Genomic DNA, 23,143 nt, shown 5'->3' on the forward strand with positions numbered 1-23,143 from the left:
CCCAAGATTCATCTTGCCCAATTTATGAATGGACTGTGGCTTGACTTATGGGAGGGCAACTCCTACAATCTTGCTAATTTCCTGTTTTTTTCCTGAATTCTGGCCAATTTCCAGAAGAGGATCATTGTTTTGTGTCCAAAATATGTACCACCTCCAAGCTCTGAGACTTGGCCATGTACTGAATAGCTGAAAGGAATGGGAGCATCTCAGAAAACTCAGATATGAGTGTGACCAGAAAATTCTAATGGAGAAACCCTGCTTTGGGCCTTTTGCTTACCAATTGTTCTGTTGCCCTGAATGTCCGGAACGTCTTTGCCTCAGGCCACACCTTTGTAGAGCCAAAAGAAATAGTTTTCAAATAGAAATGAAAGGGTATCACCTGTGGCTTTTTGTTTAATTGCTTTGGAAAGGGATGTGTCTGAATCAGCTTTTTGGCCCTGTGTGAGGCTGTGGCTTTGATTCTTAGCACCTGATGGATCTAAAGAAAGATCCCATGTGTGCATCCAAAACCAAAATGGACAAAAGAGCATTCATTTTTGGATGAAGTCTCTCGCATTCCTCTGTAAGGTTCCTGACCTTCATCAAGTGAGAATAGTGATCATTTGGTTCAAATGTGTTCCTCAAAACCCTGCACAGGATAGCACATAAGTGCTTGATTTTTCTCATGACTCCAAATCACATAAAGAGTCTAAACCCCACAGTCAGTAGGCCTCAAATTGGAGAAGCAGTGCCATCTTAATGGCCGGCCAATTTGATCACTCCTGGTTCGCTGGAAGGATGTCCAGGCCACCCTGATTTTAGGCAAATGAGGGGCAAGGGTGGTTATTTTGGACACTGTCTTGGGCTGCACGCCTCATGGAAACCTCTAGCCAGAGGTTATGATGAGTGTGTATATAGAAAAGATGAGTGACATGTGGGATTGTTTTGGATTTAATTGTGGATATTTGTGTGACAGTTGGAAGACATAACTGGGTCTACCTGGGCTTGAACTTTGGTGCGATTCCCCTTAGAGACTGAGTTCAGAAACTGACCTCAGAAAAGTATTGCCATGTATTGTGTTGGGATTAAAGAGGCCATGTATGAGAGTCACCCTTGGAAACTGAGATCTAGCCCCAGAGTGGCTTTGCACAGAGCACTGGGAATCTCAGCCAAGGTATCACATGATTTCATTCAAAAGACTTGGCAGCCATATTTGAGAGTCAAAACACAAATGGACCTCACATTGTAGACCTCAATGGGCCTGGCTTAATGTGACCTTTTGTCCACTCTTTGAGAAGCCTTGCCTGTGAGGGTTCTCCAGAGCTTTCATTGAAATAATCTTCCACACCATTTAATGGTTCCTGAATAAATTGAAACCCACAGTGCCTCCAACTTCATTCTTGAAAAATGTCTAGATAAATACCATGAAATTTTTGAAATTCCCATGACTAGGTTGCACTAGAGAACATTTGGATGTCCTGCTGCTGATCATGGATGTACCTGACAGTGCCTTGCTTGACTTGGTTTTATGAAAATGGTGTAGAACAGAGGTCCCAGTAAGTTGCAGCCTGCTGAGAAGTAGGCCTAGAGTTGTGGTGGGCAGGAGTGTGATAAAACTTCTGTGTTGGAGCAATTTGGATCTTCCATTGGCTTACAAATGGCTTGTGGCTTACATGGTGCAGACAGAAGACCCTTATAAGTAAAGGCATCTTGTTATATGGAGAGGATTCAGGGCAATGTTCAGAATCAGGTTGCTATGGACAAGGATGCAATGGGGCAAGCTTTGAGGGATAGAAGATTGGTTGGTGCATTTTCCTGCAGACTCTGACCCACCACACGTGACAGAACTCCCTCCAGCACTGTGTCCCAGTTGAACTCCTTCTATTTTATGAAGCAAATACCAAACTACCAGTGCAGCAGCAATAACCCCACAAAAAGTGTAGGAGGGCCAAATGGCTTCACAGTTCAACGGGGAGATACTTAGACCCAAGAGGCCACAGTTTACCTAAAAAGAAAAATATCAGCACTGCTGCCTCATGTTCATTGAAAAATCAGAAACAATGTCCTCCAGGTCTCATAGATGCAGACCCAGCTTTGATGGTCTCACTACAAAGGAAGCCAAATCTCCTGACAACAACATATATTTGAAGTGCCCTATCTCAGAGGCAGTTTCTCAAAAAGTTTTTAGGCCAGCAGAGCTCCATGTTTGTGGAGTGTTTACCCTGTCCCTTGCTTTTGGAAACTCCTCTACAACCTCCAAGGTTGTGAACTCCTGAGAATTTTCCATTCCAGATATGTGTTCACTGATTTTCTAACTCTTCTCCTCTAATTGTGTCTTACTTGGGGTGAAGGTAATGTCAAGGTATTGTTCTGGATGGGAGTGGGAGGATATTTGTGCAGCATATATATGCATACAAATTGGATTCATTTTCCATTTTTCATTTTGAAATATTGAATCCCTGACACTAACCCATACCTGGTAGACTCAGACAACTCATCCTAATATGATAGAGAAAAATAACCCAAACCTATAGAAATACAAGCAGTTCATTGGAGGCATGTTGTATATTTGGACTTGCCTTTTGCATTATATAAGGTAAAAGTTATAAATCTAGTCAATTTTTAATCGAAGAAGTTCTCCATGAGTTTTTAAACATAAAAATAAGAGAATTCTTGTTTCCCTTTCTCTTTAGCCTATTCACACTTGTATATTTATATGCACATATAGAATCCTACCAGGTATCACACGTACATTTTTGAGGTGGCTGACTTGGCATATACAAACTGTGAGAAGAGTTCACTCCTCCTAAACGCTGTTGCAACTGAAAATTCAACCTATAGGGGAGCTTCCTAGTAGAAGAATATTATACATAAATTCATGTTCAGTAAAATAAATATTTTTGCATCTGTGGATGATATATATTTACTGATGAATTTCGATTGGCATTTATATTGCTATTTTTAAATGTCTGTGAGTGTTTTGTGTGTGTGTGTGTGTGTGTGTGTGTGTGTGTGTTTATAATATATCTGTACACTCTGCAGATTTTTCAAAATATGAAATATATGTGTCTAATGTAAACTCTCTAAATTCATTCATGTTCATGTATGTGGATTTATAATCAACTTTTCACAAGATTATAATCAGAAATATTCATCCACCTGAAATACATATTTGTTTCCTAGTACTGAAAACTAACTTCAGTGAATGGTGCATACAAATCCTAATTATTCTACAGTAACTGACCCAGTCTAAAATCAATGCAAGTAGATTCCTATGGGACATGATATGTAATTTGACGTTCATATGTATTCAACACTGGTACATTATTATTTCTTCAGTTTTTGCACATTTTAAGTTATACACTTCATCCACAAGTTCACATATTTAAAGGCATTTGTTTCAACTTTAATCACTTCTTGCTTCAGAACACATGTATTGTCAGGGTTTCTTGACTGGTCTTTTCATGAGACTTCTTTCCAAAAACATAATTTTCGATTTCCATAATCACTTTTGAAGCAAAACTCACACACTCTTCATGATAAACCAAAACACTAATATTTCCATTAGATATATAACTGGTTGGAATGAATGATTGTATATCAATATACGATTTCCTGTAATTTTTCAGATATCAATTCAATTCATTTTTTAAAGTTCAAAAAAGTTATATTATTTATTCACAGTATGGTCTATTCATGCTTTATCTCTATGTTCATAGAAACAGGGTACACCTCTTTGTACCCCCAATTCTAATTTTAAATTTTCAATATATTGCTCCCAGAAATGGTGAAAGAAATACTCATGTCACCTCATTATCACAGTAATATTCTGGACAAAAATGGAAAGGTCACACTTATGATTGTACCAAAGCCTAAATGGAAAGTGAACATAGATTACTAAAAACATCCATGTCCAGGTTGCCTAATGCTATCAATAGTCAATCCTAATGGTGACTACATATTTGTTTCTATCTAATTTACATATTCAAACTCAACCCTGTTGAAATTGTCTAATTCGATCACTCACTTTATACTTTGCCTGATTTCGTAATGTTTCTATTGATATCTGCTTTTCTACATATTTTCCCCAGTTCATCATAGTGACTGACTCTTCATATGTACTGACATTTACATTCACTCCATAACCAAAACCCTGTTGCTAAAGAACTTTTGGTCCAAATCCCATACTCACTCTTCATCCTAAAGAAACCGACTATCTTTCTAATCCTACAGAATATCCCTTTTTGGCTGGATGTTCTCTTCTAAATTCAATCATCCAATGTACAAGGTCCTATTCCCTTGTATATTGAATTATCTGAGACATCTTTGCAAAACATAATTCAAAGCTAAGTATCACAATCAAGGGCAAAACACTTCTGGGTTTCAAATCATAACTAGATTTCTGTTTTCATACTTTTATTTCACCTCTATATTCTTGTAAATATCGCAGGTTCCCAATACCATTATTCATCACACAAAATGATTCATAACTCAAATCAAACCTGTTATTAACCCTAAGCATACACTGTTCCCTCAATCTCATTTTACAGAAGAGCAGGGACAGAGTGGTTCTTACAATACAGGAAAGTATGTGATCTTCCACCAGCTGAGAACCTCAAGTTCCATGCAGAAATGATACCTGGAGAAGTTGTAGGCAGGTATGAAGGACCTGAGAGAGCAAAAGTCATCTTCCATGGCAAACAACCTGGTCAGGATGAAGGGATGTGTCTGAATCAGCCTCTCTCTTCTTATTGTAGAGAAGATGGACCAAACCAGGCCTGTGTGGAGAGCTGTTCCTGGGTGCCTATGGTTGATATACCATTCTGCCTTGTGAAAGTGTCACAAGAAGTAGGGGAAGCGTCCATCTCATGGGACCATTGGAAGCAACAGTTAGTACAAAGTGGTTGCCAAGGCAGTGACCTCATTCAGTTCCAAAGAAAGTGACATACCTCATTTTCTTGGTGATGGAACTCTCTGAAATTTGTATCCAAGAAGCCAGGCACCCAGAGGCAGTCCCAGTCTCAGTCACAGTGTGCTCACTTGTTTGGATTTACCAAGGACAGAGTCAGTTTTCTTGGTACCTATTCATGTGAGGATGGCCTAATGCCAGGAGAACTCTGAAGAGGGACCTTTCCTGAGAAAGCAGGTAGTGGCTCACCACTTTTTACTGACAACTACACAGAGTTGAACAAGGAAACAAGATCTGAGAGAAGACAGGCCATTTGGGGGGAACATAGTATGGCCCACCAGTCAGAGGAAACTCCGGATAGTCACAGACCTACTTGGGGGAAGGAGGTGCCTTTATGGGAGTGGGTGTGGGTTTGTTGTTTTGTCTCATGTTCTGAGAATAGGTAGGAAAGGCGGTTTGTTTGGTTTGGAGTGGACAGTTTCTAGTAAGTTGTTTGTCAAGGCGAGAGTTTCTGTTTCTGTGTATCCGTTGTTGAAGACATTAAAAAGAGAATGCATTAATGGATGTGTCCTGTCTAGTATAAATCTTCCCATAATTCATCCTGCCCAATATATGAATGGACTACAGCTTGTCTAATATACACTCTCTAAATTGATTCATGTTCACGTATGTGGATTTATAATCAACTTTTCACAAGATTATAATCAGAAATATTCATCCACCTGTAAAACATATTTGTTTCCTAGTACTGAAAACTAACTTCAGTGAATGGTGCATACAAATCCTTATTATTCTACAGTAACTGACCCAATCTAACATCAATGCAAGTAGACTCCTATGGGACATGATATGCAATTTGTTATTCATTTGTATTCGACACTGGTACATTATTGTTTCTTCAGTTTTTGCACATCACAGGATATACATTTCATCCACAAGTTCACATATTAATAGGCATTTGTTTCAACTTTAATCACTTCTTCCTTCAGAACACATGTATTGTCAGGTTTTCTTGACTGGTCTTTTCATGAGACTTCTTTCCAAACACATTATTTTGAATTTCCATAATCATTTTGAAGCAAAACTCACACACTCTTCATGATAAACCAAAACACTAATATTTCCATTAGATATATACCTGGTTGGAATGAATGATTGTATATCAATATATGATTCCCTTTAATTTTTCAGATATCAGTTCAATTCATTATTTAAAGTTCAAAAAAGTTATATTATTTATTCACAGTATGGTCTATTCATGCTTTTTCTCTATGTTCATAGAAACAGGGTACACCTCTTTGTACGCCAGATTCAAACTCTACATCTTCAATATATTGCTCCCAGAAATGGTGAAAGAAATACTCATGTTACCTCATTATCACAGTAATATTCTGGACAAAAAATGGAAAGGTCACACTTATGATTGTACCAAAGCATAAATGGAAAGTGAACATGAATTTCTAAAAACATCCATGTCCAGGTTGCCTAATGCTGTCAATTGTCAATCCTATTGGTGACTACATATTTGTTTTTTTTCCTAATTTATATATTCAAACTCAACCCTGTTGAAAATGTCTAATTCTATCACTCACTTTATACTTTGCCTGATTTCGTAATGTTTCTATTGATATCTGCTTTTCTACATATTTTCCCCAGTTCAACATAGTGACTGACTCCTCATATGTGCTGACATTTACATTCACTCTATAACCGAAAGTCTATTGCTAAAGAACTTTTGGTCCAAATCCTGTACTCACTCTTCTTCCTAAATCTACCGACTATCTTCCTAATCCTACTGAATGTCCCTTTTTGACTGGATGTTCTCTTCTAAATTCAATCATCCAATGTACAAGGTCCTATTCCCTTGTATATCGAATTATCTGAGACATCTTTGCAAAACATAATTCAAAGCTAAGTATCCCAATCAAGGGCAAAACCCTTCTGGGCTTCAAATCATACCTAGATTTCTGTTTTCCTACTTATATTTCACCTCTATATTCTTGTAAATATTGCAGATTCCCAATACCATTATTCATCGCACAGAATCATTTGTAACCCAAATCAAACCTGTTTTTAACCCCAAGTATACACTGTTCCCTCAATCAGTTTACAGAAGAGCAGGTACAGAGTGGTTCTTACAATACACGAAAGTTGGGGACCTTCCACCTGATGAGAACCTCAAATGTCCATGCACAAATGATACCCGGAGAAGTTGTAGGCAGGTATGAAGCACCTGAGAGAGTAAAGTCATCTTCCATGGCAAACAACCTGGTCAGGATGAAGGGATGTGTCTGAATCTGCCTCTCTCTCTTCTTATGTAGAGAAGATGGACCAAACCAGGCCTGAGTGGAGAGCTGTTCCCGGGTGTCATTGGTTGATATACATTCTACCTTATGAAAGTGTCACAGGAAGTAGGGGCAACCTCCATCTTATGTTACCCTTGGAAGCAACTGTTAGGGCAAAGTGGTTGCCAAGGCAGTGACCTATTTCAGTTCCAAAGAATGTGACATACCTCATTTCCTTGGTAATGGAACTCTCTGAACTTGGTATCCAAGAAGCCAGGCACCCAGAGGCAGTCCCAGTCCCAGTCCCAGTGGGCTCACTTGTTTGGATTTACCAAAGACAGAGTCAGTTTTCTTGGTACCTAATCATGTGAAGTTGGCCAAATTCCAGGAGAGCTCTGAAGATGGAGCTTTCCTGAGAAAACAGGTAGTGGCTAACCACTTTTTCCTGACATCTTCACAGAGTTGGTCAAGGAAACAAGATCTGAGAGAAGACAGGCCATTTCGGGGGAACATAGTATGGCCCACCAGTCAGAGGACACTCCGGATAGTCACAGACCTACTTGGGGGAAGGAGGTGCCTTTGTGGGAGTGGGTGTGGGTTTGTTGTTTTGTCTCATGTTCTGAGAATAGATAGGAAAGGCGGTTTGTTTGGTTTGGAGTCGACAGTTTCTAGTAAGTCATTTGACATGGCGAGTGTTTCTGTTTCTGTGTATCCCACTGTGTCCGTTGTTGTAGACATTAGAAAAGAGAATGCATTAATGGATGTGTCCTGTCTAGTATAAATCTTCCCATAATTCATCCTGCCCAATATATGAACGGACTGCAGCTTGTCTTACCGATGTGCAACACCTGCTATCTTTCTAAGTTGTTGTTTTCTTCCTGAATTCTGGCCACTCTCCAGAATAGGCTCATGGATTTGTGTCCAAAATATGTACCACCTCCAAGCTCTGTGACATGGCCATGTACTGGATAGCTGAAGAGAATGCCGAGCATCTCAGAAAACTCAGATATCAGTGTGACCAGGAAAGTCTCAGTGCAGAAACCCTGCTTTGGGCCTTTTGCTTACTTATTGTTGTGTTGCACTGAATGTCAGGAAGGTCTTTGTCTCAGGCCACCCCTTTGTGAAGCCTGAAGAAAACAGTTTTCAAATGGAAATGAATGGGCCTCACCTGTGGCTCTTTGCTTAATTGCTTTGGAAAGGGATGTGTCTTTATCAGCCTCTTGGACCTGTGTGTGGCTGTGACTTAGATTCTCAGCACCTGATGGATCTTAAGAATGATCCCATGTGAGCTTCCAAAACCAAAATGGCAAAAAATATCATTCATTGTGGGTGAAGTCTCTTGCCTTCCTCTGTTAGGTTCCTGCACTCCATCAAAAGAGAATAGGGATTCTTTGGGTCAAATGAGTTCTTCAAATCCCTGCAGAGGTGCTTGTGTTTTCGCATGACTCTAAATCACCTAAAGAATCGATACCTAAAATCAGTACGCCTCAAATTGGAGAAACACAGAAGTATTAACGGCAGGCTTATTTGTTCACTTGTGGTTCACAGAAACGGTGTCCAGCCTACCCTGACTTTAGGCAAATGAGGGGCAAATGAGCTGATTTTGGACACTGTCTTGGGCTGCACCCCTCATGGAAACCTCCAGCCAGAGGTTAAGATGATTGACTATATGGAATAAGATGAGGGCCATGTGAGAGTGTTTTGGTTTTAATTTTGGTCATTTGTGTGGCATTGCTAAAAATGACTGGGTCCACGTGGGCTTGAACTCTGGTGTGATTCCCCTTAGAGACTGGGTTTTGGAACTGAAGTCAGAGAAGCATTGCCATGAATTTTGTTGGGATTTTAAGAGGCCACGCATGAAAGTCGCTCTTGGAAACTGAGACCTAGGCCCCGGGTGGATTTCCACAGAGGCCTGGGAATCTCAGCAAGGATATCACATGATTTTATTCTTAAAGAAATGGCAGCCATAGGTGAGAGTCAAAACACACATGGACCTCACATTGTAGACCTCAATGGGGCTGGCCTAATGTGACCTTTTGTCCACTCTTTGGGAAGCCTTGCCTGTGAGAGTTCTCCAGAGATTTCATTGAAATGAGCTTCCTCACCATTTAATGTTTGATGAATGAATTGAAACCCACAGTGCCTCCAACTTCATGCTTGAAAAATGGGTAGATAAATACCATGAAATTTTTGAAATTCCTATGACCAGGTGCCACTGGAGAAACATTGGATGTCCTGTTGCTCATCATGAGTATACCAGACAGTGCCTTGATTTACTGAGTTTCATGAAAATGGTGTAGAACAGAGATGCCAGTAATTTGGAGCCTGCTGAGTAGTGGGTCTAGCGCAGTGGTGGGGAGGTATTTGATAAAACATCTGTGGTAGGGCCATGTGGATCTACCATTGGATTCCAAATGGCTTGTAACTGACATGGTGCAGCCAGCAGACGCTTATATATAAAGGCATCTTGTTATATGGAGAGTTTTCAGAGGAAAATTAAGAATCAGGTTGATATGGACAAGGGGGCAATGGGGCAAGCTGTGAGAGATAGAAGCCTAGTTGGTGCATTCTCTTGCAGACCCTGACCCACCACACATGACAGAACTCCCTCCAGCACTGTGTCCCAGTTTAGCTCCTAGTATTTCGTGAAACAAATACCAAACTCACAGTGCAGCAGCAAAAAAACCACAAAAATGGAGGAGGACCAAATGGCTTCACAGTCCACACGGGGAGACACTTAGTCCCCAGTGTTCTCAGTTTACCTACAAAGAGAGGATTCAGCACTGCTTCATCTTGTTCATTTTAAAATAAGAAACCATGTCCTCCAGGTCACATAGATGCAGACGCAGCTTTGATGGTCTCACTACAAAGGAAGCCAAATCTCCTGAAAACAACATATATTTCAAGTGCGGAAGCTCAGAGGCAGTTTCTCAAAACATTTTTAGGCCAGCAGAGCTCCATGTTTGTCTAGTATTTACCCTGTCCCTTAGATTTGGAAACTCCTCTACCACCTCCAAGGTTGTGAACTCCTGAGCATTTTCGATTCCAGATATGTATTCACTGATTTTGTAACTCTTCTCCTCTAATTGTGTCCTACTTGGCGTGAAGGTAATGTCAAGGCATTGTTCTGGATGAGAGCGGGAGGATATTTGTGCAGCATATATTTACATACCCATTGGATTCATTTTCCAATTTTCCATTCAAAATACTGAATCCCTGACACTAACCCATACCTGGTAGACTCAGACAACTCATCCTAATATGATAGAGAAAAATAACCCAACACAATAGAAAGACAAGCACTTCAGAGTTCTACCTGGTCATTGGAATTTCAAAAATTTCATGGTATTTATGAAGCCATTTTACAAAGATGAAGTTGGAGGCACTGTGAGTTTCAATTAATTCAGGAACTGTTTAATGGTGAGGAGGGACATTTCAATGAAAGCTGTTGGGAACTCACACAGGCAAGTCTTCTCAAAGAGGGGCCAAATGTCACAGGAAGCCAGGCCCATTGAGGTCTACAATGTAAGGTCCATGTGTGTTTTGACTCTCAACTATTGCTGCCAAGTCTTTCAGAATAAAATAATGTGATATCCTGGCTGAGATTCCCAGTGCTCGATGGAAAGCCACACTGGGCCTAGATATCAGTTTCCAAGGTCGACTCTCTTGCATGGCCTCCAAAAATCCCAATACAATTAATGGCAATACTTCTCTGAGGTCAGTTTCAGGACTCAGACTCTAAGGGGGATGACACGAGAGTTCAAGCGCAGGTGGACACAGTCATCTCTTCCAACCACCACACAAATGACCACAATTAAATCCAAAACACTCCCACATGACCCTCAATTTCTTCCATATATACACTCATCATAGCCTCTGGCTGGAGATTTCTATGAGGGGCGAAGCCCAAGACAGTGTCCAAAATAAGATCTCTTGTTACTCATTTGCCTAAAATCAGTGTGGGCTGGAAATCCTTCCTGTGAACCAGTAGTGATCAAATAGGCCTGCTGGTAATACTGCTCCACTTCACCAATTCGAGTCCTATTGACTGTGGGTTTTAGATTCTTTATGTGAATTGGAGTTATCAGAAAACCCAAGCACATATGGTCTAGCCTCTGCAGATCTTTTAAGAACTCAATTGACCCAAAGGATCACTATTCTCACTTGATGGAGGTCAGGAACCTTACAGAGGAAGGCGAGAGACTTCATCCACAGTGACTGCTCTTTTGGCCAGTTTGGTTTTGAATGCACAAATGGGGTCATTCTTTACATCCATCAGGTGGTGAGAATCAAAGCCACAGCCTCACATAGGGCCGAGAGGCTGGGTCAGACACGTCCCTTTCCAAAGCAATTAAGCAAAGAGCCACAGGTGATGCCCATTCATTTCCATTTGAATACCCTTTTTTTCAGGCTTCAGAAAGGGGTGGCCTGAGGCAAAGACCTTCCTGACATTCAGGGCAACAGAACAACAGGTAAGCAAAGGCCCAAAGCATGGTTTCACCACTGAGACATTCTTGGTTACACTGATATCTCAGTTTTCAGAGATGCCCCACATTCCCTTCAGCTATCAAGTACATGGACTTGTCACAGAGCTTGGAGGTGGTACATATCTTAGACACAAAACCATGAGCCTATTCTGGAGTGTAAGCAGAATTCAGGAAAAAAAACAGGAACTTAGGAAGATAACAGGTGTTGCCCATCCATAAGGCAAGCTGCATTCCACACATACATTGGGCAGGATGAATGCTGGGAAACTTTCTACTAGACCGGACACATCTATTGATGCATTCTCTTTTCTATTGTCTACAACCACGGACACAGTGGGATACCCAGACATAGAGACACTCGCTTTCTCAAAGGACTTACTAGAAACAGTCCACTCCAAACCAAACAAACCAACTTTCCTACATATTCTCAAAACATGAGACAAAATCACAAACACACACACACACCCACAAAGGCACCTTCTTTCCCCAAATAGGTCTGTGACTATCTGGAGCGTCCTCTGACTGGTGGGCCATACTATGTTCCCTGGAAATGGGCTGTCCTATGTCAGATCTGGTCTCCTTGGCCAAAACTGTGAAGTTATCAGGAGCCAGCGGTGAGCCACTGCCTGCTTTCTCAGGAAAAGCCCCTCTTCAGAGCCTTCCTGGCATTTGTCCATCTTCAATTCAGTAGTTGCCAAGAAATACTGACTCTGTCCTTCTTAAATCCAAACATGTGAGACCACTGGGACTTGGACTGGGACTGCCTCAGGGTGCCTGGCTTCCTGGATCCCAAGTTCAGAGTGTTCCATCAACAAGAAAGTGACATAGGTCACTTCGTCAAGAACTGAATGAGCTCACTGCCTTGGCAACCACTTTGTCCTAACAGTTGTTTCCAAGGGTCCATGAGATGGAGGCTGCCCCTACTTCCTATGACACTTTCACAAGTTAGAATGGAATATCAACCGTAGGCACCCGGATACAGCTCTCCACACAAGCCTGGTTTGGTCCATCTTCTCTACTGCTTCAGACACACCCCTTCATCCTGACCTGTTTTTTTGTCATGAAAGATGACTTTTGCTCTCTCAGATTTTTCATAGCTGCCTATATCTTCTTGAGGGATCATTTCTGCATGGACTTTTGAGGTTCGCAGCAGGTTGAAGATCTCCTACATTCCTGTATTGTAAGACCACCTCTGTCCCTGCGCTTCTGTAAAGTTAGATTGAGGGAACAGTGTATGGTTAGGGTTAATAACATGTTCTATTTGGATTAGGAATCATTCTGCTGGATGTTTAATGGTATTGGGAACCTGTGATATTTATAAGAATATAGAGGTGAAATATATGTATGAAAAAAGAAATCTAAGTAAGATTTGAAGCGCAGAAAGTCATTGGGCCCATGATTTGGATACTTAGCATTGAATTACGTTCTCACAGATGTCTCAGATAAATCGGTGTAAAATGGCACAAGACCTTGTATCTTGGATGATTGAATGTAGAAGAGAATATCCAATCAAAAAGAGATAGTAAGATTAGGAAGATAGTCAGTAGGTTTAGGAGGAAGAGAGAGTATAGGATTTGGAAAAAAAATTCTTCAGCAATAAGTTATCAATTAGAGTGTGAATGTAAATATCAGCACATGTGAAGGGTCAGTCACTATGATGAAATGGGGAAAATATGTAAGAAAGTAGATAGTAATAGAGACATTACGAAATCAGGCAATGTATAAAGTGAGGAATAGGATTAGACATTTTCAATAGGGTTGAGTTTGAATATATAATCTTAAGAAGAAACAAATATGTAGTCACCAATAGGATTGACATTTGAGAGAATTAGGCAACCCGGACATCGATGTTTTTAGTAATCCATGTTTACTTTCCTTTCAGGCTTTGGTACAATTATAAGTGTGACCTATGCATTTTTTGTCCAGAATATTTCTGTGATTAAATGTATATGTAAATCAAGTGACATGAGTATTTTTTCCACCAAAATTTTGAAGACGTATACATTAGTATTGGGGGTACAAAAAGGTGTACACTGTGTCTATGAATATAAAGAAAATGCATGCATAGACCATACTGTGAATAAATAATATAACTGGTTTTACTTTAAATAATGGATTGAATTGATATCTGAAAATATATAAGAAATCTTATATTGGTATACAATCATTCATTCCAACCAGTTACACATCTAATGGTAATATCACAGTTATAATTTATCATGAAGGGGAAGTGAGTTTTGCTTAAAAAGTGATTATGGAAATCGGAAATAATGTGATTGGAACGAAGTCTCATGAAAAGACCAGTCAAGAATCATGGAAGAATACATGTGTCCTGAAGCAGGAAGTGATTGAAAGTGAAACAAATTCCTATAAATTTGCGAACTTGTAGAAGAAATATATATACTATGATGTGCATGAACTTACGAAATAGTAATGTACCAGTGTTGAATAAAAATGATCCTCAAAATACAAATCATGTCCCATAGGAATCTACTTGCATTGATGATAAACTGGATCAGTAACTCTTGAAATATTAGGATATATATGTACCATTCACTGAAGTTAGTTTTCAGTACTAGGAAACAAATATGTATTTCAGGTGGATGAATATATCTGAGAATAATATTGTGAAAAGTTGATTATAAATCCACATACATGAACATGAATGAATTTAGCGAGTGTATATAAGACACATATATTTCATATTTTAAAAATCTGGAGAGTGTATATATATATATATATATATATATATATATATATATATACACACACACACACACACACACACACAAAACACACACACAAACTTTCAAATGTCAAAACACACACAGACATTAAAAAGTAGCACTATATATGCCAATCAAAATTTATCGAGAAATATATATCATCCACAGATCCAAAAAAATTCAATTTAATAAACATGGATTTATGTATAATGTTGTTCAACTAGGAGCTCACCCATTGATTGAATTTTTAGTTCCAACAGCGTTTAGGATAGTGATTTCTTCTCACAATTTGTATCTGCCATGTCAGCCACCTCACAAGAATGTACGTGTGATGCAAGTTAGGATTCTATATGTGCATATCAAAACACATGTCCTGAATAGGCTACAGAGAAAAGGTGACAGGAATTCACATATTTGTTAAGTTTAAAACACATGGAGAGAAATCCAAAATGGCAGAGGGTATGGAGAGATCAAGTCTCTGACCTCTTCAGCTGCGCGGGAATAGGGAGTCATAAACTGTCTAAATGCTGTTTGCTCAGGATCACTAGGCAATGCTGCACTGACGTGAATCTGGGGTAAACAGTCTGGGCCCCTCAGAACACACACCGAGCCCAGATCTTTTGCATTCAACCTCTGGTTTGCCTGCTTTTTGTGATTCAGCACTAACGATCCAGCTGAAATAACTGGTCGGCCCTTCTGAACTTACAGAGGTAGAAGCCAACCTAGCCTTCATAGGCAGTGGCCAAAGGATTGAAACGGGGCATGAGAGAGACAGTCAGGACCCACCCGTTGCATTGGTCAACCGGCAAAGGGAAGGGACGATCACTATTTACATGGGATACCACCATGGCATAGAACTGACGTCATGGGTGGAGGAGATAACTTCATTGAAACCAGCACGACAGGTGTGTAATCCCCTACCCATCTTTCTCCACACAGCAGGGAATCCTTAAGGGCCCCTCCGAGCTCTCCCGTAAGGGTTCCTCTCAGCTCTACCATGAGCGCGATAGCCAGACCGAGAAAATCAGGAGTGGCGTGGGACTCGCTGTGCAGAACTCCAGGAAACTGCTCCCACCAGTGCTGACAACTGAGGTCTCTTGCACCAGCTACCGGGGGCGTGGCTCCCGGAGGGCAAGCAAATTCGCTGGGGGTTCTCAGCCCCAAGCTCTACAAACTTAGGGTCTGAGGGAGGCAAACCGGGAAAGTGTGCCCAGGCGTTCATCAAAACAGGGCTCCCAGGAGCAGCAGACCTGGCGTGTTGCCAGTATAGTGGTGAGTGTCACAGGTGAGTGGGGCCTGGCTTGAGGAAACACAAGAGAAGACCCTAGGGTGTCAGGATTGGACACCTGTCCAGTCTGGGAGGAAGAGCAGCTGCATTGTGATTGGTTCCCAACTATTGAGAGGAGAACCTTGGCCCAGTGGGCACAGCACCACCTACTGGAAGAGTAATTAATCAAACTCTATGACTGCATTTATTATGATTATTATTTATTTTTTTTTTTAATTTGGGGTGTTTTTTTGTTTTTCCTTCTTTTTCTTTCATTTTCGTTTTTTGTTGTTTTTTTCTTTAACTTTTTTAATGTTTTTATTTTTTAATTTTTTTAATTTTATTATTATCATTAATTTTTTTAAATTTTAATTTTCATTTCTTTATTATCATTTTTTTGAATTTTTCCTTCATTCTTTATTTTCTCTTATTTTCTTTTTTATTTTCATTTCTTTTCAATTTTCTTATTCCCCCTTCTTTGAATTCTACCTGCCTACTCTCATTCTCTTTAGTGACTTCCTCCCTTCTCTTCTAATATCTTTCCTCCCAAGCATCAAATAAATTTATAAGAGTAAGCACTAACTCAGCACTCAAACAGAACAAGAAGTAACATGAGCAGCATAAGAAAGCAAGAAAGAACAGGTGTACAAACAATGAAGGACAGCCTAAATATTCAGGAGGACCTAGAGTCATCAGAAAAAAATGGTCATATAAAGAACTCAAGGAATACCTTAGACAGATGAAATGGAACCTTAAAGAGGATACGAGACAGCAAATCTGAACAGTGAAAGAACACATTGAAAATGAATTAGATAAACAGATAAAAAAGAAGTTAACCATCTTTATCAGGAGATAGAGATAATAAAAAAAATCGAACAATAATTCTAGAAATAAAGGAAACAGTAAACCAAATTTAAAACTCAATTGAGAGTATCACTAACGGAGTGGAGCAAGTAGAAGCCAGAAAGTCAGATAATGAAGACAAAATATATCATCTTGAAAAGAGTCTAGCCAACTCAGAAAGGCTGGTAAAAAATCACAAGAAAAACATCCAAGAGATATGAGATAACATAAAAACACCAAACTTATGAGTTATCTGGATAGAGAAAGGTACAGAGATTCAAACCAAGGGAATGAGCAACCTGCTGAATGAAATAATTACAGAAAACTCTCCAGAAATAAAAAAGGAAATGGATATACAAATTGTAGTTGCATAGAGGACACCAAGCACACAAAATCACAGTAGACCAATGCCAAGACATTTGTTATGAACATATCTAATATACAGAACAAAGAGAAAATTTGAAAAGCTACAAGAGAAAGGAGGCAGATTACATTCAGCGGTAAATCGGTATTTCAATAAGGTTAACAATGAATATTTCATCACAGATGATGAAAGCGAGAAGACCTTGGAACAACGTATTTCGAACACTGAAAGACAATGGATGCCAACCAAGAATTCTGTATCCAGCAAAATTAACCTTCAGGTACGACAACGAAATAAAAATCTTTCATGATAAACAAAAGCTGAAAGAATTTGCAGCCAGAAAGCCAGCATTGCAAAGCTTCTTGAGCAAAACACTACACAAGGAAAAAATGAACAACAACAACAAAAACCATCAGTGGGAAATGCCTGGGTACTGACAGAGGGCAGGGGGAAAGCTAATCATGGAGAAACAAACTAATTAAAAAACAAAGATAAATAATCAAACATGGCTGGCAGTACAAACAATACATCAATAGTAGCACTAATCATTTATGGCTTAAAATCTCCAATAAAGCGACATAGGCTGGTAACTTGGATTAAAAAACAAATCCAACAATATGTTGCCTCCAGGAGACACATCTGAATGGAAAAGACATACACAGGCTGAAGGTGAAAGGTTGGGAAAATTTATACCATGCACATGGTTCTCGTAAGCAAGCAGGGGTGGCCATCCTCATATCGAATAAAATCGACTTCAAGACTAAGTTAATCAAAAGGAATAAGGAAGGACATTATATACTGATGAGAGGAACCATTCACCAACAAGACAAAACAATTAAAATATTTATGCACCAAATAATGGTGTTGCAACATTCATAAAACCAATTCTTTTCAAGTTCAATAATCAAATAGAGCACACCATAATTATTATGGGTGACATCAACACACGTCTCTCAGCATTGGACAGATCCTCCAAACAAAAGATGAATAAAGAAACTATAGAACTCAATATCACAATCAATAACCTAGACTTAACTGACATATATAGAATATATCAACCATCATCAAGTGGATATACTTTTTTCTCAGCAGCACATAGATCCTTCTCAAAAATAGACCATATATTATGCCATAGGGCAACCCTCAGTAAATATAAAGGGATGGAGATAATACCATGCATTTTATCTGATCATAATGGAATGAAACTGGAAATCAATGATAAAAGAAGGAAGAAAAAATCCTACATCACATGGAAAATGAACAATATGTTAATGACTGATCCATGGGTTACAGAAGACATAAAGGAGGGAATCAAAAAATTCTTAGAGATAAATGAAAATACAGACACAACGTATCGGAATCTATGGGACACAATGAACGCAATTTTAAGAGGTTAATTCATTGCCTGGTGGTCATTCCTCAACAAAAGCAAAAACCAACAAATAAATGAGCTCATACTTCATCTCAAAGCCCTAGAAAAGGAAGAGCAAAACAACAGCAAGTGTAGCAGAAGGCAAGAAATAATTAAAATCAGAGCGGAAATTAATGAAATTGAAACAAAAGAAATTATTGAAAAAAACTAACAAAAATAAAAGTTGGTTATTCGAAAAAATAAATAAGATCAACAGACCCTTAGCCATGCTAACGAAGAGAAGAATAGAGAGAACTCAAATTACTAACATAGAGGATGAAAAAGGCATTATCACAACAGATGCTACAGAAATACAGAAGACAATTAGAAATTATTTTGAAAACCTATATTCCAATAAAATAGAAAATAGTGAAGACATCGGTAAATTTCTTAAGTCATATGATTTGCCCAGACTGAGTCAAGAGGATACACACAATTTAAACATACCAATATCAATGGATGATTTAGAAGAAGCAAGCATAAGACGACCAACCAAGAAAAGCCCAGGACCAGATGCGTATACAGCGGAATTTTGCAAAACCTTTAAAGAAGAATTAATACCAATACATTTCAAGTAATTTCAGGAAACAGAAAAAGAGGGAGCTCTGCCAAATTCATTCTATGAGGCCAAAATCACCCTGATACTGAAACCAGACAAAGGCACCTCAAAGAAAGAAAACTACAGACCAATATATCTGATGAAGCTTGATGCAAAAGTCCTCAATAAAATTCTGGCGAATCGAATACAAAGGCACATCAAAAAATTTTGCACCATTATCAAGTAGGATTTATCCCTGGGATGCAAGGATGTTTCAATATACAGAAATCAATACATGTTATTCACCACATTAATAGACTTAAAGATAAGAATCATATGATCATCTCGATAGATGCAAAAAAAGCAGACGACAAAGTACAGCATCCCTTTATGTTCAAAACATTAATAAAACTAGGGATAACGGAAATTTACCTCGACATTGTAAAAGCTATCTATGCTAAGCCTCAGGCTAGCATCATTCTGAATGGAGAAAAATTGAAGGCATTCCCTCTAAAATCTGGAACAAGACAGAGATGCCCTCTATCCCCACTTCAATTCAATATAGTTCTCGAAACACTGGCCAGAGTAATTAGACAGACGAAAGAAATCAAAGGCATGAACATAGGAAAAGAAGAACGTAAATTATTACTATTTGCTGGTGACATGATTCTATACATAGAAGACCCAAAAGGGTCTACAGAAAAAAACTACCAGAACTAATAAATGGATTCAGCAATGTGGCAGAATATAAAATCAACACGCATAAATCGAAGGCCTTTCTGTATACCAGTGGCAAAACTTCTGAAAAGGAAATGAGGAAAAACAGTCCATTCAAATCATCCTCACATGGGAATCAACCTAACAAAAGAGGTGAAAGATTAATACAATGAAAACTATAGAACCCTAGAAAGAGAAGTAGAAGAAGATCTTAGTAAATGTAAAAATATACCCTGTACATGGATAGGCAGAACTAACATCATCAAAATGGTGATATTACCAAAAGTTCTCTAAAGGTTTAATGCAATGCCAATCAAAATCCCAATGGCATTTCTTATAGAAATAGATAAAGCAATCATGAAATTCAAATGGAAAAATAAAAGACCCAGAAATACAAAAGCAATTCTAAGCAGGAAGTGTAAATCAGGTGGTATAGTGATACCAGATTTCAAACTATATTACAGAGCAATAGTAACAAAAACAGCATGGCACTGGTACCAAAACAGGCAGGTGGACAAGTGGTACAGAATACAGGACACAAGAGACTAATCCACAAAGCTACAACTGAGTTATATTTGATAAAGGAGCTAAAAGCATGCAATGGAGGAAGCATAGCATCTTCAACAAATGGTCTTGGGTAAACTGGAAATCCATATGTAACAAAATGGAACTGAATCCCCTCCTCTCGCCATGCACAAGAGTTAACTCAAACTGGATCAAGAAGCTAGATATCAAATCAGTGACTCTGCAAGTGTGAAAAGAAAAAGTTTTCTCCAATCTACATATTGTGGGGTCGGGCTCCAAATTCCTTAATAGGACACCCATAGCACAAGAGTTAATAACAAGAATCAACAAATGGGACTTACTTAAATTGAAAAGTTTTTTTCTCAGCAAAAGAAACAATAAGAGAGGTAAATAAGGAGCCTACATCATGGGAACAAATTTTTACTCATCACACTTCAGATAGAGCCCTAATATCCAGAGTATACAAAGAACTCAAAAAATTAGACAATAAGATAACAAATAACCCAATCAACAAATGGGCCAAGGACCTGAACAGACACTTCTCAGAGGAGGACATACAATCAATCAGTAAGTACATGAAAAAATGCTCACCATCGCTAGCAGTCAGAGAAATGCAAATCAAAACCACCCTAAGATACCATCTCACTCCAGTAAGATTCGCAGCCTTTATGAAGTCAAACAACAACAAGTGCTGCTGAGGATGTGGGAAAAAGGGTACTCCTGTACATTGCTGGTGGGAGTGCAAACTGGTGCGGCCAATTTGGAAAGCAGTATGGAGAATCCTTGGAAAGCTGGGAATTGAACCACCATTTGACCCAGCTATTGCCCTTCTCGGACTATTCCCTGAAGACCTTAAAAGAGCGTATTACAGGGATACTGCCACATCGATGTTCATAGCAGCACTATTCACAATTGCTAGACTGTGGAACCAACCCAGATGCCCTACAATAGATGAATGAATAAAATAAATGTGGCATTTATACACCATGGAGTAATACACAGCACTAAAAAAAAAATGACAAAATCATGGAATTTGCAGGGAAATGGATGGCACTAGGGCAGATAATGCTTAGTGAAGCTAGCCAATCCCTAAAAAAATACCAAATGTCTTATTTGATATAATGAGAGCAACTAAGAACAGAGCAGGGAGGAAGAGCAGGAAGAAGATTAACATTAAACAGAGACATGAGTTGGGGGGAAAGGGAGAGAAAAGGGAAATTTCGTGCTAATGGAGGGAGACCCTCATTGTTACACAAAATTACATATAAGAGGTTGTGAGGGGAATGGGAAAATAAACAAGGAGAGAAATGAATTACAGTAGATGGGGTAAAGACAGAAGATGGGAGGGCAGGGGGGATAGTAGAGGATAGGAAAGGTAGCAGAATACAAATTTACTAATAGGGCATTATTTAAATGTGGATGTATATCCGATGTGATTCTGCAATCCGTATTTGGGGCAAAAATGGGAGTTCATAACCCACTTGAATCTAATGTATGAAATACGATATGTCAAGAGCTTTGTAATGTTTTTAACAACCAACTAAAAAAATAAAATTAAATTAAATTAAAAATTGAAAAAAAACACATGGAGATCTATTTCAACACAAAATTGACTAGATGTATAACTCCTACCTTATGTAATGCAAAATGCAAGTCCAACTATACACCATGCCTCCTCTGAAATGCTTGTCATTCTATTCTGTTTGGGTTGTTTTCCTTCATCTTATTAGTATTAGTAGTCAGAGTCTAGTAGGTTAGGTGTTAGTGTCAGGTATTCAGTATTTCAAATGGAAAATTGGAAAATAAACCCAATGTGTATGCAAATATGTGCTACACAAAAATTTTCTCACTGTCATCCAGAACAATGCCTTGACATTACCCTCGCCCCAAGTAATACATCATTAGAGGTGAAGAGTTAGAAAATCTGTGAATAAATATCTGAAATGGAATATGCTCAAAAGTTTACAACCTGGGAGGTGGTAGAGTAATTTCCAAAAGTAAGGGACAGGGTAAACACTCCACAAACATGGAGCTGTGCTGGCATAAAGACTTTTTGAGAAACTACCTCTGAGTTTGGGCACTTGAAATATATGATGTTTTCAGGAGCTTTAGCTTCCTTTGTAGTGAGACCATCAAAGTGGGTCTGCATCTATGTGACCTGAAGTACATGGTTTAATATTTTCCAATGAACATGAGGCAGCAGTGCTGAATTCAATCTTTGTAGGTAAACTGTGGCCACTGGGGGCTAAGTGTCTCCCCGTGTGGACTGTGAAGTCATTTGGTCATCCTCCACATTTTGTGGTGTTTCTTGCTGCTGCACTGGTAGTTTGGTATTTGCTTCACAAAATAAAAGGAGTTGAACTGAAACATAGGGCTGGAGGGAGTTCTGTCATGTGTGGTGGGTCAGGGTCAGCCGGAGAATGCACCAACCAAGGTTCTATCCTTCATAGCTTGCTCCTTTACCATAGCAACCTGATTCTGAACATTGCCCTGAAACCTCTCCATATAACCAGATGCCTTTACATATAAGGGTCTGCTGGCTGCACCATGTCAGCCACAAGCCATTTGGAAGCCAATGGCAGATCTACATGGCCCCACCACAGATATTCCATCACACAGCTGCCCACCACGGCTATAAGCACACTATTCAGCAGGCTCCAAATTACTGGCATCTCTGATCTACATCATTTTCTTGAAACCCAGTCAAACAAGGCACTGTCTGGTATACTCATAATCATCAACAGGATATCCAAAGGTCCTCCAGTGCCACCTGTTCATGAAAATTAAAAAAAAAATTCATGGTATTTATCTAGCCATTTTTCAAGGATGAAGTTGGAGGCAATGTGGGTTTCAATTCATTCAGGAACAATTAAATGATGAGGATGCTCATTTCAATAAAAGGTTTGGAGAACTCTCAGAGGCAAGTCTTCCCAAAGAGTAGCCAAAAGGACAAATGAAGCAATGTGCATTGAGGTCTACAATATGAGGTCCATGTGTGTTTTTACTCTCAACTATGGCTGCTAAGTCGTACAGAATAAAATCATGTGATATCCTGGCTGAGATTCCCAGTGCTCTCTGGAAAGCCACCCTGG

The sequence above is a fragment of the Callospermophilus lateralis genome, unplaced genomic scaffold (assembly GCF_048772815.1).
Source record: "Callospermophilus lateralis isolate mCalLat2 unplaced genomic scaffold, mCalLat2.hap1 Scaffold_261, whole genome shotgun sequence".
Classification (NCBI taxonomy): Eukaryota; Metazoa; Chordata; class Mammalia; order Rodentia; family Sciuridae; genus Callospermophilus; species Callospermophilus lateralis.